The sequence below is a fragment of the Bos mutus genome, chromosome 1 (genome assembly GCF_027580195.1).
Source record: "Bos mutus isolate GX-2022 chromosome 1, NWIPB_WYAK_1.1, whole genome shotgun sequence".
NCBI lineage: Eukaryota > Metazoa > Chordata > Mammalia > Artiodactyla > Bovidae > Bos > Bos mutus.
Window position 1 is genome coordinate 127,335,469 of NC_091617.1, and position 19,075 is coordinate 127,354,543.

Consider the following 19,075-nt stretch of genomic DNA (forward strand, 5'->3'; position numbering starts at 1 on the left):
TCGCCATGTGTAATGAGCCACACCTGCCTGCAATGCAGTTACAGCTTTCTATGTCATTCAGAAAACCCTCTTCACAATAATGCATCAGCTTCAACCCTTCCTATATCCATCACCACAAGCAAACCTCAGGTCTCTTCAAGGCAAGGTACCGTATGTACTGTAGTGCTTATATATTTCTTAATCATTTAACCTGTGTAAAACTGTGCTGGTGTTGTTTTTGTGTGTGTCTTTTTTTTTCAAATAAGGTTGGCTTTTAATTTATTTTATTATTATTTTTGACTATGCTGGGCCTTTCTTCCTGTGCATGGGCTTTCCCTAGTTGTGGTGAAGGGGTGGTGTCTACTCTCTAGCTGCCATGTGCAAGCCTCTCACAGCAGTGGCTTCTCTTGTTGCAGAGCACAGGCTCTAGAACTCTGGTTTAATAGTGGTGCACTGGCTTATTGCCCTGGGGGATGTGGGATCTTCTAGGACCAGGGATTGAACTCATGTCCCCTGCCTTGGCAGGTGAGCTCCCTACCACTGGACCACCAGGGAAGTCCCTTTGTCTCTTTTTATGCATCACTGAGTCAGACACGACTGAGTGACTGAACTGAATTTAACTGAACTGATGATGTTTTTGATTGTTGAGTCCCTCGTCCCATTTTTCCCAGCAAGTTGATTTTCAGGAATGCATACACCTTGCCACAAGCAAACAAACAAACAAAAAAAGAGGCCAAGATAATTCAGGACTCCATGAGGCCATGGGGTTAGGCACAATGATTCCTTCCCTTTCAGGACTGTGACTTAAGTAGGGCTGATGGTCTTATCCCTGCATTTTAGTGGAAAAATAACTTGGAGACATCAAAGTGTGGGAGAGGAACAAAATCACAATCAAAATGACACTGCACAAAAAAAGAGCAATCAACAAAAATAAACACTGAGAGTGAGTGTACACAAGAACTGATTGAAACAACAAGAGTGGAGAGTCAGAGTCTAGGCAAGGCCATGCTCACGGTGACTGGCAACGGCACTTGCTGACAATGATGCCTGCCTGAGAAGTCTGCGTAGGCCTGAGCCAGACTTGTGGGTAGAAGTCTGAATCATCAAGGAACATGAGTTGTGGATACTATTTTATATGACTCTCAAACATTTGTCACATTGCTAGGTGGTATCTCTTTTTTAAAAAGTTTTTTTATGTGAAACATTTTTAAAAAGTTTTTTATATGAACCATTTTTAAAAAGTCTTTGTTGAATTTGTTACAATATTGCTTCTATTTTATGTTTTGGTTTTTTGTCTGGAGGCATGTGGGATTTTAGCTCCTGGACCAGGGTTGAACCTGTACCGCATTCATTGGGAGGCAAAGTCTTAACCACTGAACAACCAGGGAAGTCCCTGGATGGTGTCTTTATGCCAAGGTAAAAATGAAAATCTATGGATTGCCTGCCTCACCCTTGGGAAACTCAGAAAGTCTTGCATTTAGGATCATTCATCAGCCACCAAGGGGCTTCCTGAAAATACCCATTGGCCATTGGCTGCCATCTTGAGGAAACCAGCAGAGTGAAAGGGCTGAGCTTAGGGACAGATGGCTTTGTTCAGTGAGCAAACGTATGTTTGAGCTTCTTATGCCCCCAGCTTTGCTTGGAGCATCACAGATACAGCAATGACGGAATCTGAAAGGGTCCCTGCCTTGTGGAGCTGAGAGAGAGACAAACAATGGATCGCCATGCTGTCCTATCGCGGAGGGTAAGTGCTATGAAAGGAAAAGTGGTGACCTCTAGAGAGGAACTTCTTTAGATGGAGAGAGCTCCTGTCTGAGCTGACGCCTGAATGTCAAGGATGAAAGCCCATGGGGAGCCTCAGAGAAGCTTGTTTGAAGTAAAGGCAGCAACGATCTTGGCTTGACTCCATCAGGTCAGGAAGTTCTTGGGCAGGTTATTGAAGGTCTCCAAGCCTCAGGCACCTTATCAGTGAAGTGGGGCAACCATGTGGGCCTGGCATGCAGTAGGGCTCCAATCCTGCTATTCCTTCCCCAGAGAGGAAAGGAGATGCTCACACCCCCTGCACATTCCACATAACCCTGCAATCTGGGTTTAGCTCTGAACCCCCATGATAACCAACCACCCTTTAATGTATTTTTTGGAGTCATGAGCAAAGATTTAACACCATGTTGTGAGGTTTCTCACCAGGAACTTGCTATGGGATGATTTTTGTTTGTTTTTAAATGAAATTTTATTGGCGTATACTTGCTTAACAATGTTTCCACTGTACAGCAAAGTGAATGAGCCATACATATACATATATTCACTCCTTTTTGGATTTTCTTCCCATTGAAAGGATGTTTAGATGACAATGACTATAGGTAAAAGAGAATCTACCCAATTATATGTCTTTCCTTAGAGCCCCCAGGAGCTGTGTCTGGAATGGCCCATTACCTCCTAGAGGATAAGACCATGGAGTTGCTTTAGCCCATGTGGCCCCAGGTCAATCTAAAGGACAAATCACTGGCAGACAGGAGGGCTTTTTGTCTGATATATCTGAAAGTCACCGTGCTGTAAGCAGCAGTCCACACATGACCAGGCTCGTCTCAACCTAGGTTAAAAATATCGCATACCATTGTGCGTTCAGTCATGCGATTTCTTCTGCATGGAGCTCCTTTCCTGTTCCTGTCTGTCTGTTGCCTCTACCACATAACTTTCAGGATATCTCCAGTCTGGATAGAAACCCTCCTCTGTGCCCTCACAGCATTCTCAACAGTAGATTCCAAGCTGATGGTAACTCTGAATCCCCATCACGCTGCGCGATGCCCTGCACAGGGCAGATACTCACTAGACAGTGGGAGGAAGCATGAATGGATCTTGTAGGATGTCATTGGAATGATCCATTTGTGTGCCTTCCCCTTCTTGTAACTAGGAACTCTTTAAAGGCAGGAATTGTGAGTTTACTTTTGATCCCTCCACACCAAACTGTAAGCCCAGGAAATATTTTCCAGGAGGATCTGGGGAGCCCTAGAGACCTAACTTTGACTTCAGCCATGGCAGCCTTTCTTGAGCCACAGACAGAACCCATAGCCTATTTGTAGCTTATCTGGTACTTTCCCTGTCTGCCCCTACTCTTGTCCTACAGAAACAACCATCCCAACAGAAGCCATCACATGTTTGCTTCTCTTTGTTCTCAAAGGCACTTAGTCCAGAAATGATATGGAAGAATATCTTCCCAGTAACAAGACATGGTATCAAGGAGGAGGCTGTTCTCCTTCCCTTTCTCACTCCTCTCTCTCTGCATCATCCTTCTCTTTAGGGAAATGCAATTAAAAAAGATCAGAGAAATGGTTCTGTGCAAGGTGCCCGTGGTATGGCCCTACATCATCAGTTCTTGAGTCTCTCCTGCTAGTGGTGAGAGATTCCTCATAACATCTGCTTCTGGAAGCCTCTTCAGTTGAAGAAGCCCAAGACATCCCTGTTATTGGTGTTCTGCAGGGGCTGCGGGCATCTCTTTCTCATCCAGGTATGTTAGTGGTTATCTTTGACGAGAAATTCCAGCTCAAGTCTTTTTAGGAGTGTAAGTACCAGAGCAAATATAACAAGGCTGTATATTGTCACCCTGCTTATTTAACTTATATGCAGAGTACATCATATGAAATGTCAGGCTGGATGAAGCACAAATTGGAATCAGGATTGCTGGGAGAAATATCAATAACCCCAGATATGCAGATGCCACCACCTTTATGGCAGAAAGAGAAGAGGAATTAAAGAACCTCTTGATGAAAGTGAAAGAGGAGAGTGAAAAAGCTGGCTTAAAGCTCAACAAATCCGGTCCCATTATGTCATGACAAATAGATGGGGAAACCATGGAAATAGTGACAGACTTTATTTTCTGGGCTCCAAAATCATTGCAGACGGTGACTGCAGCCATGAAATTAAAAAACGCTTGCTCCTTGGAAGAAAAGCTATGACCAACCTAGACAGCATATTAAAAAGCAGAGACATTACTTTGCCAACAAAGGTCCATCTAGTCAAAGCTATGGTTTTTCCAGTAGTCATGTATGGATGTGAGAGTTGGACCATAAGGAAAGTTGAGTGCCAAAGAATTGATGCTTTTGAACTATGGTGTTGGAGAAGACTCTTGAAAGTCCCTTGGACAGCAAGGAGACCAAACCAGTCAATCTTTAAGGAAATCAGTCCTGAATATTCATTGGAAGGACTGATGCTGAAGCTGAAACTCCAATACTTTGGCCACGTGATGCAAAGAACTGACTCATTGGAAAAGACCCTGATGCTGAGAAAGATTGAAGGCAGGAGGAGAAGGGGATGGCAGAGGATGAGATGGTTGGATGGTATCACCGACTCAATGGACATTAGTTTGAGCAAGCTTCTGGAGTTGGTGAAGGGAAGCTTGGCGTGCTGCAGTCCATGGGGTCACAAAAAGTCAGACACAACTGAGCGACTGAACTGAACTGAATAGTGGAGACAGAGTCCTAGCAAAGTTTTCAGTCTTTTTGCTGCCTTTGGTTAAGGGGGCAAGGCCCTCTCCAAGGAGAAATCAGGGAGAAAAGATCTTGAAGAACATCATACCTGCCAGTAGCTTTTGTGATCTCATGAGGCGTGTTTTTGAGGGTTTATGGAGAGCAGGCAAACTGCAGCCATATTGTAAAAGAAATCAATGAAGCTTTCTGAGTGTGGCATCCTTGACATAGTGGGAAGCTCACACAAACATCTTTCATTTTTCAAGAAAGGGTGGGGGTTTATGAGAGCAAAAGGCAAGTCATCAAACTCAGTGTTTGCCACATGAAATATCTATTCATTCTCATTTTCTGGAGGGTAGATGGCAACATGTCTAAAAGTATGACCTCCAAATTCAGGGTGCCTGGACTCAGACTCCAGCCTTCTCACTTCCTGCATGGACTCTGAGTAAACCACTTACCCACCTTGAGCCTGAATAAAAGTAGCACCTACCACCAGGATCTGGGGAGATTAAATGCTGAATCATTTCAGCCTCAAACACAATGGACACATTCATCAGATATGGTATTAATGTTGTTAATTGGTCATGTATTCAATAACATTTATTGCAGGAAATAAGAGGACATACAATTATAAGCATCTACAAGATGCTAGGTGCTTTGACATCTGTTCTTTCATTTAATCCTCCCAGCGACCCAGTGAGTGGGTGTTATTATCTTAATAGTGCACATGGCAAAACTGTGGCTGAGAGTTGGTGTGACTTGCTCAAGGCTGTCTAGTTCTTTTACAATAACTCCTCTATGATTCCGAGGATTTGCTGGGACTGAGAATGGCAATTTTTACAGATTCATCTTTGAATATTCAATTTACACTGATAAATTTTTTTTAATGATAATTTCTGATGATGGTAAAGGATCAAGGAATATTGTCAGTTTCATCAATGCTTGACCTTGGGGGCAGTTGTAGGGGTCGAGGGGCTGCTTTGATACTGTAGACTTGAAGAAATCTGGGTTTGAATCTCATCTCACCCAAATTTGGGTCATGTGACCTTTGTGAAGCAGTTATCTTTGGGCCTCTGTGGCCTCACCTGTAGATCTGAGATACTTATACCTCCTCATGGGCTTGATGTATGCATTGAAGGCTAAGGACCCAACAGAGCGACCTTCCCCATGATACCTCATGATAGAAACATCCCACTTTGGTTCACAAGCTTCCTAAACTTCTCTGAACTATCCCACTTGGAAACAAAATCTTTTTGGAAAGAAAATAATTCCAATTCATGAAAGATCTAGAGACTAGTTAATGAACTATTGTTCATTTTTTTTCTTAAATAAAGAGTAAAGAAGTAGACCACCTATTGTTTTAATACTTGGGCTCAATGGCATCATAAACATTCTTGGAAAGGTTACCCTGGAATGCCTTCAGGAATTAAATTCCCTCTTAGGGGATTAAAGATTTAGAAATGGGATGAATGTATTATAACTCCTGCTGAATTTGGGGAACATATATTTTCTCATTAGGAAAAGATTAACTACTTAGAACTCTCTTATTAGATGCCTGGAGGTGGAAAAAAGCTAAGCTGAGACTTCTGGAAAGCACAGGCTTTATGGGCTCTTGTAATTCAAGACACTCGGTAAATCGTTCCAACTCTATACTCAGAAGTGACACCGAAGGAGGGAAGGGAAAGACATAGGTGTGTCTGATGCTTTTGTTCCCTTAACTGTGTATGTTCAAGGGCCTCCAGCTCTTCCTAGTCTCAGCTCCTAGCAGAGGAAGAAGCATCAGGTTGTCCAGGAAATTGCTGCATTCATACAAAATAAATGGCTCGATGTGGGGATGCTGGGGAGGGGGAGGGATAGGAAAGGGGTTGTCCTGATCAGGGACTGTTCAGTTAGCTGATATTCTAACTAGACTCTGTAGGTGTCAACCACCTGGCATCTTTCAAGTCTTTCTTCCAGGGATGTGTGACTTTGATTTGGCACCCAGGGATGTCCTTTCCTACTGGGAGAAGCTCAGGAGGTGGACATGCTCAACAGGGAGCATGTTTATCTTCACTGGCATCCAGTGCACCTGAGCTGGGGGTGAGTGAAGAGGTAGAGATGGGCTGGAGAGGTAAGTGGAGGTCAGATGATAAATGCTGGCTAAGAGGTTTGGGTTTCATCTTAGGACCAGTGAAGAGCTATAAATGGGTGTTTAGTGAGGGTATGAAGAATGCAGACTGTGCTTTGGAAATGTCACTTAGCAGCTAGATTAGGTCTGGTGTCCAGAACACTAAAATATCTCCGATTGCCACCTCATAATCAAGCCACACAGAGGGTTACCACTGACAGGGTCACACAATAGGGAAATTAACTTCAGTTCAATTCAGCCAGATTCTGAAGACTTGAAGAAATCTGGGTTTGAATCTCATCTCACCCAAATTCAGGTCATGTGACCTTTGCAAAGCAGTTATCTTTGGGCCTCGGATTAATTCTGCAGTTGGACAGACTCAGGTCTGAATCATGACTCTGCTACTTTTTGGCTGTGTGGCCCTGGGTAAATCACTGAACCTCTCTGAGCTTCATTTTCACATCCAAAGAATGGTGATTACATAAATCTACCTTGAAGAGTTGCTTTGGGAATTGGAGAAAAGGTTTGCAAAGCACAGGGCTTCCCTGGCGGCTCAGTGGTAAAGAATTTGCTAGCCCAGCAGGAGATGCAGATTCTATCCCTGGGTCAGGAAGATCCCCTGGAGGAGGGCATGGCAACCCACTCCAGTATTCTTGCCTGGGAAATCCCATGGACAGAGGAGCCTGGCGGGCTACAGTCCATAGAGTTGCAGAGTCTGACATGACTTAGCAACAAAACAACAATAACAAATGCAAAGCACCAGGAACAGACAGCTACTGCTACTACTCCTATCAGCAGTCTTGTATCATTCTTATCATTATTCTGATGCTATGCATTTACTGAGCACCTACTATGGGCCAGGCAGAGCCCCAGGCATGAGCGACAGAAAAGTGTAACTCATGAGCCCTGACTCAGAGGCACTGACAGTCAGGTAAGGGCAGTGACAGGCACACAGCCAGCTTTAAGGCAGACAGAGGGACAAAAAGCAGACCCCAGAGAACAAAGAAGAGGTAAGTTATACTGACTAGAGTGAACAAAGGAGGCTTCCTGGAGGAAGTGATCTGGACTTCGTTTTAGCATAGGTTGTATTATTATTTAAGTGTGATAAGGCCAACAGATCAGGATATAATTGCCATTGAAAAGAGAGTTTGTTATACTCACAAGTCTCCAATACAGGGGATCCCCCACCACTGGGGATGCATGGAGAATCACCAGGGATAGTTAAGAGGTAGAGGGAGAGGAAAAAAACCATGGGCAAGAGCCTGTGCTATGGTTTGCATGGAAGGAAGAGGTCAGGCAAGGTAAGCAGCCTTAGAATCACCTAGTTTGTATAATTTCAGTGGCCTCTGGGGCATGGAGCTGTCCCTAGCTGTCTGGTACCTGGCCCTGGGGTGATTAGTGCAGGTAAATGTTGGCTGGAGTGTGAGACCCTGATAAAAGAGGTGGGTGGGATGTAGGTTTTGGGTTGGTTGGTCAGTGCCTGAAAAGCAAAAGGGTAAGTTGTTTGTTCTCTCTAGGAATTCGCTGATTGAGGGGGCAGTCTCTCCAGGCTCAGCCAGGCCCTGTTTGTCCAAGCAGGCAGAAGGCACGGTTAACACAGCACTGCAGGATGTGGGGCACACGGTGGGCACAGAGAATTGGAGGGTGTCACCACCATGGCCTTGGTACAACAACAAGCAGTGCTACTTAGATGGAAAATGATATGAATGGTGCTCCCCACTCAGCTGCCTGGTGGGACTCAGCAAGTGTAGACAAATGTAAGGCCAGGAGTGGGCATCTAGGAGACCTGGTGTGAGATGGGCCAGAAAGCAACTTTGGGGCCAGATTGGCAAGGACTTGAGTGCTGGGCCAGGAAGTGAGCTTTTTGGTAAAAGAGTGACAAGAGCCAGCTTCTGAGACCCTCCTCATGTCTCCTCTCCCCCCAGGGCTCCTGGAGTGAAGTCCTCAGAATCCCAGTCTGACTTTGGTTAGAGCCATGGTGATGCTTAGACAACGAAGTAGAGACATGAGGGAGGAGGAGTCAGATGCCTGCCTCCTCTGCCTGCCAGCTACTGCACCTTGCGCAAGACACTCCTTGTCTGTAAAATGGGGAGATATTACAACTATAGCTCATGGAACTGGTGTGGAGATAAGGTTAGATCATATACGTGGTAAGGCCAGGACTTGTGCCAGGCGTATAGGACTCTAAGACTCAACCTCTAAAAGGAATCCTGGCTTTTCTGAGTTCATTTTTTTCTTTTTTTTTTTTTTTTTAGTATATGTGCTGCCGAAGCGAGCACTGAGTTCATTTTCTTTTAACATTTTCTCTACTGCTGTTGTGGGTCTATAAGCAGCAGATGGGACATTTAGCTGGAAGGAACAGAGACTGAGTCAGAAACTCAGTCAGAGACTGAGACTCCCAGTCAGAGCTGGAAGGAGTCAGAGCCAGGCATCCAGTCCTGGCTCCAAGACCAGCTTCATGTACAGAAGGGCCCCATGCTTGGTGTAACACTCTGCTGTCACTGTCTTGAAAATCATTTTGACCCCAATAGCTGCCTTTCCAGCTGAATAACCTTGGGCATGTCCCTTCATGTTTCTGAGCCTCAGTTTCTTCACCTGTAGAATGGGAATATTAATTAACTATCCCAGAGAGAGGAGCCTAGGCTTTGGGGTCAGACTAGGTGTAAGTCCTAGGTCTACCTATTGGTACCATGTGCTGGGGGGCCAGTCAGCTCCTTTCCTGCCTAAGTTTACTCATGCAAACACTGGTGATATTATCACCTATTTCAGAGCTGTTGAAAGGGTTTATATCAGATGATACATGCAAACTACTTAGCCTGGGCCCAATACATAAGACATACATCACTTTTTAAGCATTAAATTATGCGATTTTCCCTTCCCCAATTAAAAACAATTACACGCAGGCACACTTTCAAAAGAAAGAAAACACAACTCTCTGAACTCAATTACAAATATAAGGAGTCCTCTCCCTTCCATCATTACTGACCCCTTTCCATTTACTATACTTATTTTCACAAGAGCATTTTATTACCTTTTAATTCTCACTAAAAAGAGAGATCTTAATTAACTACAAAAAAAGAAGGAGGGAAGAGAAAAAATACCCACAGTTCAGATCAGGAGGTACAACTCAAAGCAGCCCTTTGCCTGGTGCTCAGTCCCTGACACCCCGGTGGCTGGTCCTTCTCTTCCTCCAGGTCCCAAATCGCATGTGACTTTGTAAAGGAGGTTGTCTGGGTCTCGTTTTGGTGATGCGCCCTACCTCTACCCAACTCCTGCCTGGCCTTCCCCACTGAGAATTATTGACTCATGTACCATCTATTCATGTACCGGAGCATAACTTGTACATCACTCTGCAGGGCCTGGTGCATAACTGGTATTCAATAAATATCTAAGAAATGAGTGAATGATTAGGTATATGAAAATCAAAACACACACACTCACACACACACACACACACACTCACACATTCTAATTTGGCTGCCTAATGCAGGGAATGGAGAAGGCAATGGCATCCCACTCCAGTACTCTTTCCTGGAAAATCCCATGGACGGAGGAGCCTGGTAGGCTGTAGTCCATGAGGTCGCTAAGAGTTGGACACGACTGAGCGACTTCACTTTCACTTTTCACATTCATGCATTGGAGAAGGAAATGACAACCCACTCCATTGTTCTTGCCTGGAGAATCTCAGAGACGGGGGAGCCTGGTGGGCTGCCGTCTATGGGGTCGCACAGAGTCAGACACAACTAAAGTGACTTAGTAGCAGCAGCAGCAATGCAGGGAAGCTAAACTGCCAGGCACTAAAATGTGAAGAATCCTAGATGTAGCTGCTGTGTGTGTGTGTGCGTGCGTGTGTGTGCATTTGTGTGTACACACATACATACACACTTCAGCCTGAGTGTCTGTGGACGAGTGTGTATGATGATGAAACTGCACTTGCATGTGAGTCCAATTTTGGAAACCCTCATGTATTTGCAACCTTTTTAGTCCCCCAAGATGTCTCAATAAATGTCAAATGAGACAACCAGTAATTTGTCCTCAAATTTTGTCCTGCCTGTGAAGTTCTCTTTAATTTCCTGATGATAGAAGGGGTTTAATTTCATCCCAAGTCACCATCTTGATTACCAAATCCTTGGTCTGAGAAAACCCTCACATCGTCACCTGGGGGATTTCAAAGTCAGGCATGTGGGTGGACACTTTCAGGCCTTATTCTGGAAGCATCCAGGCAACTGCGGATAGTTTCCTGCCCAATAGCTCCTTGACAAAATCAGGGGCTTCTATCATACCCTCTTCCCTGGCCTATTATTGTCAGTCAGGAGAACCAGTACCATGAGGTAAGTAAGGATCATATAAAGATGCTTATGATCAGATTAAATTAAAAAGATCTGCATGTTGCATGTGCATGCTCATTTGTGTCCAATTCTTTGCAATCCCATGGACTGTAGCCCGCCAGGCTCCCCTGTCCAGGGGATTTCTCAGGCAAGAATACTGGAGTGGGTTGCCATTTCCTACTCCAGGGGATCTTCCTGACCCAGGAATCAAACCTACATCTCTACGGTCTCCTGCTTTGCCAGGCAGATTCTTTACCACTGCGCCATCTGAGAATCCCAAGCCTAAACCATTTCTGATTTTGTGGAGGGCAAAGGAAACAACAGATTCTGGGACAATGCTACTTACTGTGGTCTATAGAGGGGTGTGGCCTTGGAGTTACTTGTTATAGGTCTGCCATAGAAATCCAGGGTAACATTTTAAAAAACTTTATAGCAATTTGACAGGGTGATTTTATGCTTATCAAATCCAATAATACTTAAAAATTGGCTTACATTTTGAATGTCTTTGCTATTTATTTCATTTTTCTAGAAATTTGTCTCATTGTTTTTAAAGAATTAAGGTTCATGATGATTGGGAAAAAAGCCAATCCTTCACCATAGGTGATTTGAGAAGTACAATAGGGAAGAATAAACCTGACTTTCTATTAGATCTGTTTCTTTTATTTTAACCTTTGTATTCTATTTTTTGGCTACAAGAATGTTGCTAATTCCCTGAAATATACATGATAACCTATTCTCAATGCTCTAATCTTTAAGAGTATAAAAGTTTTCCATTTATATAGAGATAAGAAATTACAGAACAGAGAATAACATTTGTCTTATTGGAGGTCTGTAGAAACCTCATGACCTGACCTACCTGCATAGTTGCAAGAACAAAGGATTCTAACACCAAGATGTTTGCAACAACCAACCCCTCTCCTTTTAGTATAAGAGCAGCCTGAATTCTAACTCTGATACAATACTTGTTTGGGACACCATTTGACCATCTTCTCAGTCTGCTGGCTTTCTGATAAAGTCGCTACTCCTTGCCCCAACAACTTGTCCCTTGATTTATTGACCTGTCAGGCATTGAGCAGCACGAGCTTAGATTCAGTCCAGAAGCACTACTCTAAATAATATCCTATTTCCTAAAACTTACATCCAAAGACTTCAAATCTAGAAGGCAATACTTTAGAGCATTGTAACATTTTACCCTATATATCTACAGGGCTACTAATGCCCTTCTGCTTCTGAATTTTAGAGGACTCCTGAGATCAAACTCTTTCCACTCCAGGTTTTGTTTAAATTCCTTTTTAAACATTAATTTATTTATCTTAATTGATGCTAATTACTTTACAATATTGTGGTGGTTTTTGCCATAAATTGATATGAATCAGCCAAGGGTATACATGTGTCCCCCATCCTGAACCCCCCTCTCACCTCCCTCCCCATCCCATCCCTCTGGGTTGTCCCAGTGCACCAGCTTTGAGTGTCCTGTTTCATGCATCGAACTTAGACTGGTGGTCTATTTCACATACAGCTAATATACATGTTTCAATGTTATTCTCTCATATCATCCCACCCTCACCTTATCCCACAGAGTCCAGAAGTCTGTTCTTTACATCTGTGTCTCTTTTGCTGTCTTGCATATAGGGTCATTGTTACCATCTTTCTAAATTCCATATATATGCATTAATATACTGTATTGGTGTTTTTCTTTCTGACTTACTTTACTCTTATAATAGGCTCCATTTTCATCCACCTCATTAGAACTGACTCAAATGTGTTCTTTTTAACAGCTGAGTAATATTCCATTGTGTACATGTACCACAGCTTTATTATCCATTCATCTGCCGATGGACATCTAGGTTGCTTCCATGTCCTAGTCCACTCCAGTTTTACAACCATCATTACAAATCACTACAACAACTTCCTACTTTACCTCTCTTTATGACCTTCTAATCTACAGTGGTTAACATTCCCTAACCACAATATATCCAATGATTCTTCCAGGGATTCCTCCATGATTGCTCCAATCTAGACTGTGCCCTCTCCTTCCCAATTCACAGAGCTTGCAATTTACCTCATCTACATGGAGCTCACACTGCACTCCCCAAATTCTTGTCTATACACAGATTCAGGGTCAGGGCTGGCTTCAGGAGAATCACCTGTAAAAGTTCTCAAGACAGCCTTTTGGGTCTCACCTTGGGAGATCCCAGTAGAAGGTTTTGAGGAGGAAGCCCTGGAATCTGTGATTTTAATCAACCTTCCTCCCCAAAGTGATCTGGATGCAGAGACAGACTTGGAAATGACCAGCCAAAACAATTTGCTGTTTAGTCGCTAAGTTGTGTCCAACTCTTTGCAACCCCACGGACTGCAGCACATCATTATCTCCCAGTGAAGGCCTTGTTCACACTCATGTCCACTGAGTCAGTGATGCCATCCAACCACCTCATCCTCTGACGTTCCCTTCTCCTCCTGCCTTCAATCTTTCCCAGCATCAGGGTCTTTTCCACTGAGTCAGATCTTCACATCAGGTGGCCAAAGTATTGGAGCTTCAGCCAAAACATATTGGGCATTAAACTCCCACTCCATCTCTCACCACATTCATGACTTCCAACAGTCAGGGAGGGGCCTGAGAAGGGATTTCTGCTCCCTATGCAGGATGACCACAGGGAGATCTATTTGCTGCCTGAAAGCTGACCCAGCAGAGTAGGACTTGACACTGAATGAGCTTAGAACAAGTATTCTTTTCTTTCTTCACATTGTGTGGGTTCTGATTCCAGAAGACCTACAGATGCAGGGCCAGAGCTCTTAGTGGAGACAGAGCCACTTCCAGTTGTGAGGCATTAGATTATACCTCCTGACCATGTGATTGATAAAACATTTTTTCATATATTGAGATATAGGGAAGTCACTTTGGTTTACATGTGAAGTAACTTGAAGTTTCTGCTAACTAAAATAGCCTGTTTGTGGCTTATCAAACACACAGTATACATCTGCTTTAATCATGAAAGAAAAGGGCACACTGGCCAGAAGCAAACAATGTCCATGTTAAAAATAAGGATTAAATGCCCCTCTACCTGGTACACGAATGCTGGTACTCCTTTGACGATAAGACTCCCTTCCCAGGTGCCAAAGCCATACTGCCTCGCTGTGTGCATGTTGGTCTGTTTTTTTTTTTTTTTGAAATCTTAAAGAAATGTAACCATGACTTGTTTAATATTCTTTGTTCTGACAAGATACAAAACTGTGATGAAAACTCTGCTTCTCTGGAGCAGTTTCTCAGAGTAATCTAGGAAGCTGGCTTCTGGTTTAAACCAGTTTGACTCAAATAAAATTCTTTTCTACCCTTATTATTGATTGTTTATTGACTGTTTTCATTGACACCTTCCTCCGGTGGAAGGAGTACACTTCCCTTCCCTGGTGATTTTGGGGTTGGCCACATGACTGATTGTGAACAGTAGACTAAGCTGTTCATTTACTTCCGTGATTGTTTTCCACCTGAAACTCTCACCCCTCACCTCCATCTTCATCTACCATCACGAGTTCCACAAGAGCGGGTTGCCTCCTTTGCTTAGATTTGAAATCTCCAGTGGTTGGTGCAGTTCCTGGAACATGGCTGGTTCTCACTACATATCTGGGGAATGAATGATATGGCTGCTTCGTGGAAGGTGTCTGTGCTCATGTTCTGGGTTCTGGGAATCTTCCTGGCCCGTTGCTCTGGTCAGCCTTTTTTCCTGTTGTCTTTATTCTTGGATTCTCCTGCTCCTTCCAGCTTCTCTGAACTGAGGATGCTGCTGCTGTTCTGCTGGGCTGGGTTTAGGGTTCACTCCATGCACTGTGTCTCCAGATCTGCCCTCAGCCGGGGGTGAGGTCTGTTCTGCTCCCATGCCTGACACAGGCCCCCTTGGCACTGCACCCCAATCTGGTCAGCCCCTGGCTGTTTGCATGCTAGGAGGGAATCCATTCACTGGTCCTCTGATGCCCTTGGGAGCACCTTAGTTTTCCAACAAGCCTCTGAACTTGCTGATGTAGGCACACCTTCTCTAAAGCTTGGGTCCTCCCCCTTTCGCCCTGGCTCCACACTCTCCGGGACTGTCAGTGCTGCCACCGAAGTGAACCACATGGTGTTCAAAAACCAGGGCCCCATGCCAAATTTGGCTACTTTTACTCCCCACCCTTTTCATTCCCAGAGATTCTCAGCTCACATGCAGAAACATGTCCAGCAGAGTTGATGCTGGAAAGGGGCAGAAACCAGGCAATTTAAGAGCAGCCATTCTGGAAGACAAGTCTCCCAAGGGGGAAATCATTAACTCAACCAATCAGGGTACTTTCTCTTGGATTTATAGAAGCTTTTCTTTCTTATGTCCAATAAACATGAGCATTTTCCAGGCAATTTTCTTATCTTGGGACGAATGCATTATTGGTACAAGATGGAGTAGCTATTCTTCAAGAATCTTTACTTTTATAGCCTTGAAAAGCATTTACAATGCAAGCATATGGTTTTTCAAACACACACTTTTAGTCTTTTTGTAAAGATGGCTTATGTAAACTTTTCAGACTCCAGTCACGTAAATCTTTTTAATCGATAGATCAGTGGCACATGGTTGCAGAATTAATTTTTTTAAACAAAAGGACCACAACTCCAAGTGATATTAGAGGACTGCAGGGTTTTTCATTTCACTGACTGACTTTCTAAAATTGGGACCAAATTATCATCTCTTTGGAAAATATGGCACAAAGCTGCAGAGTCCATCAAATACATTGGAAATCAGAGTCCAAGCGCCCAGGACTGGGGAGAGGTGTCCTTCACATGGATGGGCAGTGGGAGTCATCACAGATGATTAGACTGATGCTTGGCAAAACATATCTTGGGCCTCAAAATGACCATATGCTTTGGCCCAGGTGATAATACTCCTGAGAAAGTACTCCAAAATGCAGACAAAGATTTTTGCACAGATATTCACTGATACACAGAAAAGCAGAACCGAGCTAAAGCTGGACAATCACTTTGTCCCATTTGACTTCAGGAACCCCATCAGGCACACTTGACCTTCTTTGAAAGAATGTTAGGCAGCTGATGAGAGGGCGGTATGGTTTCATGAAGTGGGATAATACATGTGGCACCAAGTTAAGTGGGAAACACAAAGTTCAAATGACTGTGTATGAAGGGAGAAAAGTACACTGTAACATTGATAATACTGCGTTCATTGGATCATGGGGAACTTTTATTGTAATTATTATCTTTAAAAAGTTTCTTTTCAAGGGCTTCCCAGGTGGTGCTAATGGTAAAGAATCTGCCTGCCAGTGTAAGAGACGCAAGGGCCAGGAAGATCCCACATGCCATGGAGCGATTAAGCCCATGTACCACAACTCTAGAGCCTGGTAGCTACAGAAGCTGGCGCACCCTAGAGCCCGCGCTCAACAACACGTGAAGCCACCACAATGAGAAGACTGAGCGCCGAAACACAGAGGAGCCTCCACTCACTGCACCAGAGGACGCCCGCTCAGCAACAAGACCCAGCACAGCCACAAAGAGATGAATGAAATTTAAATATATATATTAAAACATTCTTTTCAAATGAGCAGGAAACACTTTATAATTTAAAATATATTTATATTAAAAAGTTGCTGTGGTCCAATTGCTACTTATCATACAGAACTTGTAAATGCTGCTTGAAAACCATCCCTCTCCCTTGGCCACTTGGGCAGACAGACAACCTGCCGCTTCCCTTTGCTACAGAGCTCCTGTTGGCGGGTCTGAGCGCCGCCCACACACTAGGCATGGGATGCTTTATCTTGCATTCAGTCATGAAGGGTGTTACAAATCCATGGTGGGCTGAGAGCCTGAAGAGCAAAAGCCTTGGAGGTTGGCAGGGAGTGGCATGCTGTCACTGTGCTTCTGGGCCTGTAGCCGGGAAGAAGGTGGGCGAGTCAGTCCACATGTGGCTGCCATTCACCAGACCTCAGTGGGTAGATGGGCCCTGCTGTACTCCTTGCCAATGGGTGCTGCTGAGTATCACTGGCTGCTGTCACCTAGGGATGCAGGTCAGAGACAGACCCGGCACTGGGAGAGAGAGAGGGGCTTCTGGCTTCCCGCAAATGACTCATCGCTGAAATAAGGCTGAACAACTCACATGTCTTAGGCTGAAAATGAGGTCACACTGCACTCTAGATACTAATTTCCATTACCAGATTATCAGAAATTCATCATCCTCAGAGTGTACTAGTTTCTACAGCCCCAGACAGATACTCCACATTGGCCCACAGTCTGACAGGGGAGCTCCAAGCCTCTCCAGACCCCTTGAGCTTCCACATTGCTCTGGGCCCATGTGCCCATGCCTTGCCCTGCCCTCCTGACCAGGGTGATCAGCCTCCTGCTGAGGCCCACCACGCTCCTTTGGGCTCCAGTGAAGTCTGACTGGTACACCCACAGCTGAACAGAATCTCTCTGGAAAGTTCTGTCTACTTCATTCACTGTCCACTTTGGAAATCTGACTGCATCTGTCATGAGAACAAACAGGGAAATGCATACTCGTTCATCCACTTGTGCCGAGTTTTCTCCACACTCTTATCTGCAACTTGAACTCGTCTCTCCTTGCTCAGAGAGCAAGAAATGCTGAGTTGGACACGGACGAGAACCCATGGCTGGCATGATTCTGAATTGAAGGTACAGAACTGAAGGACCAGGCTCTGCTGGAGCACTCCTCCCTGCCTCTTCCCATCACAGAGCCCACCCCCTCAGGGCACCTGGCAAATTGTACTGGCCCCTCAATACCGCCTCAGTGCCCCTTCATCCCTTTCCAAAGGCTTAGGCAACCCTGCTCTCTGCTCTTCCAGGCCCTGGGCCCTGTCCCTGCTCTGACTTCCTTGGATTGGAATCATATATTCAGGATCTGGTCACCTACTTGCTCTCATCCCTCTTCCAGCTCCTGGCCCCAGGGTACCCTGCCCACCTGGTTCAGGGTGGGCCCTGGGGGAAGTTCCCTGTGTTGAATGGAAGCATTGAGAACATCTCTTTTGTGCTGGGACCTCAGCCTCCCCTCTGTGTGGTTAGAGCGGAGTTAGTACTCTAGGCCACTGTCCTGGCATCTCCAGGGTCACTACACACTTCACTCTGTGAGTCCAGGGTGGACTCCTAGCTCTCCAGTGTGTTGCTCAGTCCACCAAGAGCCACATAATGAGGATGCAGAGGGGGGTTGCTGGCATTATTCTGCCCCCATTAGAGATGAGGATGAGGAGAGGTGAGTGGCTGGCTGTGGTCACATTCATCATGAGAACCAAGTGTCTGGTTGATGTTCAGATGACAAATATCAGTGTCTAGGCTGATGAGGCCTTTTAGTAACGCAGAGCAAGAAGGAAACCATCGCTTAGTAAACTCTTGGCTGGGCCTTTTATATGTGCTATCAGTCTGCCTGGCATCCAACTGAGAAAGGGAGCAGGCCCTCCGAAAGGAGGAGGGCCATTTCACCGACGCTGAGGGCCATATAACCGAGGCTGAGATGTGAAATGACCTGCCTGAGAGCACATCCCCAGCAAATGGCACCGACTAGCTGGCCTGACTCCTAAGCCCAGTTTAGAGGCCTCTGTTTCTTCATCTCCTTCGTGGTTCACACTGAGATGCTCCTGCAAGCTGGGCACAGTTCTGCCTTGGGACGACCCTCTGAGACAAGTGCTGTTCTTAGTCTCTTCTTGCAGACACCATATCTGAGGGCTCAAAGAGGTAAGTGACCTGCCCAATGTCCCTGAGCCAAGATGTGATGGAACCTGGATGTGAATCCAGATCTTTCTGGCTTTGGAGCAGTCCTCCCAAGCCCCACTCTCTGTTGACTCCCTTCAGGGAGAAATTCAAGTTGCCTGCAAGTATTTAAAAGAACTGTCCATGGAAGAGGGAGTTGGCTGACTACAGGTGGCTTTGGGGGCAGACCCAGGTCCATGGAGAGATGGGGAGGTGGGCTGGGGCACTGAGTCAGGAGACCTATACCAGCCCTGGTTCCACCTCTCAGCATCTGGATGTCCTTTGGCAAGTCCATCCCCTTCTCAGGGTCCAAGGGGTCATCCAAGAAGGCCTAGAGATGCCCTGCTTTCCTGAACAAAGGCAGGCATCACCTGTGGGCTTGTATGGCAGGAGTGGCACTCTCCCCACTACTATCTGGCAAGCCACCATCCTCTCTCATGGTTCCTTACTGTTCAACAACACGTTTTCTTTATAACAT

General features: G+C 45.1%; 1 protein-coding gene across 2 annotated transcripts in view; it reads right to left on the reverse strand.

The window, feature by feature from the left end:
* The window catches only part of CLSTN2 (calsyntenin 2), a 742,362-nt gene that overhangs the window by 132,417 nt on the left and 590,870 nt on the right, over window positions 1-19,075 (reverse strand). The window lies entirely within an intron of this gene.